The sequence below is a fragment of the Bos grunniens genome, chromosome 9, assembly GCF_055505025.1.
Source record: "Bos grunniens cultivar Pamir isolate PY7600 chromosome 9, Bosgru_T2T1.0, whole genome shotgun sequence".
Classification (NCBI taxonomy): domain Eukaryota; kingdom Metazoa; phylum Chordata; class Mammalia; order Artiodactyla; family Bovidae; genus Bos; species Bos grunniens.
The window spans coordinates 33,465,368-33,468,007 of record NC_141173.1 but is presented as its reverse complement, the minus strand read 5'-3'; the positions used below and the strand labels follow the sequence as shown (position 1 = coordinate 33,468,007).

The 2,640-nt window shown below is 47.1% G+C and overlaps 1 non-coding gene across 1 annotated transcript; it reads left to right on the top strand.

The window, feature by feature from the left end:
• Window positions 1-1,579: 1,579 nt before the first annotated feature.
• LOC147365763 (U6atac minor spliceosomal RNA) lies at window positions 1,580-1,705 on the top strand. The gene has a single exon (XR_015133516.1). It is a non-coding gene; the product is annotated as a U6atac minor spliceosomal RNA (small nuclear RNA).
• The last annotated feature ends 935 nt before the right edge of the window (window positions 1,706-2,640 follow it).

Below are 2,640 nucleotides of genomic sequence, written 5' to 3'. Positions count from 1 at the left end.
AAGCTGAATCTCAGACCCTTGAAGAGAGAGTGCCACTCAGCTGGTACTGGCATCTCTGAGCTTTGTGGGGCAGGGGGTGCTGTGGTATTTGGACCCCCAAACATTGAGGAAGAGTACTGCTCAGCTAGTGTCAGTGTCTCTATGCTCAGGGAAGACCCATGTGACTGGGATCCCACCTTCTGAGGGGGCGTTGCTTGGCTGGTGCTGGTATCAGTGGACTCGATGAAAGTAATTCTGTAAGTATTGTAAAGACTGCAAGCTGAATTCAAATGCTGCTGCAGGAATGAACCGGCACAGCTGGGTAAAGAGGCGAGGTGGGCGAATCACACCAGTAAAAACAGGAAGCTGCTCTTCTCCCACCTCCAGTCTTACAGGCTTCTCCTAAGGCCCCTGGTGCCGGAGCCTGGCAGGGATCCACCTAGCAGGGCAGAAATACGGTTCACAGAGACCCTGCCCCAGTGTTGCTAAACAGAGTACCAGTGGGTTTGAAGCCAAGAGATGATAACTTAATATTATAATAGTCCCACTGCAACGGGGGAAGAAGTTGGAGACAGCAAGCCTGGCATCAGGAATAAAGGGCGTGTTGGGCATATTCCCAGTGGTAGATGATCCTTGGGGGTGACTGGCCCAGTTTGACATCCCTACATTGGGAATGGTCCTCCATGACCACGTCTGTATTATGTAACTACATCCACTGACCATAGCTGACTTATCAAGGGTGATCACCTTACCCAAGCTGAACTCAGATCCTCTTTCTAACCTTTGAAATTTGGAAACTGCTGCTAAGTCACTTCAGTCATGTCCGACTCTGTGTGACCCCATAGACGGCAGACCACCAGGCTCCCCCGTCCCTGGGATTCTCCAGGCAAGAACACTGGAGTGGGTTGCCATTTCCTTCTCCAATGCATGAAAGTGAAAAGTGAAAGTCAAGTCGCTCAGTCGTGTCTGACTCTTAGCGACCCCATGGACTGCTGCCTACCAGGCTCCTCCGTCCATGGGATTTTCCAGGCAAGAGTACTGGAGTGGGGTGCCATTGCCTTCTCTGTGAAATTTGGAAAAGATACACTTAATTCCTAGGGATCAGTCAAGCAAGTGGGTCTGCGGACACTTCCTGCTGAGGTCACCACTAGAGCTCATTGGGCCCTTCCCTTCTCATGTTCTTGGTTGTTCAATTCCAGTTCAGATCCCAGGAGATAACCCAGAAACCATCCAATAAATTCTCCCTTTTCTTTAAGCTAGCCAGAGCCCTTTCTGTAACTTCATGTTTTCTCTAGCCTCCCAGAGTTTACATTCCTGGGGAGTTTAAGAAATGTAAACAACATCAACACTGAGGGTTGCTAAGCGTTCTGAGAGGGAAGGAGAGGGAGCGGAGGGTGTGAGCCAGAGCGGGGGCACCTAAGCTCAGGGGGGTGGGGTGAAAGTGAAGGAGAAGCAGGAATGGGGTGGGTGGTGTGGTTGAATGTTCCAGACGCAGGAGTCAGCTTGAAAGCTCACAGGTTAAAAAAAAAACACCACAAAAACGTGTGACACATTTGGGTGAATGAAAGCAGCTCAGAATGGCTCATATAAAGTAGGTGGAGTGTCATAGGAAAGGCAAGAAGGTTAGCACTCCCACTGACAAGGATGAAAGAAGCCGTTGGACCTGACAACTCACGTATGGTCAAAGCATTGCCACCTATTTTGTGGCATCTAACCATTGTTTTTAAATGAAAATAGAAACATACATACAGAGAACAGGTTAGTGGCTACCAGAGGGGTTCCATTGTGTGGTGACACATGGAAACTAAGATTTTGGTGGTAAGCAAGCTGGTCCCATCACTTCATGGCAAACAGATGGGGAAACAGTGGAAACAGCTACAGACTTTATTTGGGGGGGGGGCCAAAATCACTGCAGATGGTGATGAAGCCATGAAATTAAAAGACACTTGCTCCTTGGAAGAAAAGTTATGACCAACCTAGACACCATATTAAAAGCAGAGACATTACATTGCTGACAAAGGTCTGTCTAGTCAGAGCTATAGTTTTTCCAGTAGTCATGTATGGATGTGAGAGTTGGACTATAAAGAAAGCTGAGCACCAAAGAATTGATGCTTTTGAACTGTGGTGTTGGAGAAGACTCTTGAGAGTCTCTTGGACTGCAAGGAGATCCAATCAGTCCATCCTAAAGGAGATCAGTCCTGGGTATTCATTGGAAGGACTGATGTTGAAGCTGAAACTCCAAAACTTTGGCCACCTGATGCGAAGAACTGATTCATTTGAAAAGATCCTGATGCTGGGAAAGATTGAAGGCAGGTGGAGAAGGAGACAACAGAGGATGAGATGGTTGGATGGCATCACCAACTCAATGGACATGAGTTTGAGTAGACTCCGGGAGTTGGTGATGGACAGGGAGGCCTGGCGTGCTGCAGTCCATGGGGTCACAAAGAGCTGGACATGGCTGAGTGACTGAACTGAACTGAACTGAAGGAGTAATGTATACAGAAATAGAAATAGAATGTATACATGAATCTTATATACTGTTATAAACCAATGTTACCTCAATAATAAATTAAAATGAAAAAAAGAAGCAGGTGGACTAGAAGGACATCAGTTCAGTTACTGGAGGTTTATTTCATACCAGGCATGATTGTAAGCAGTTCT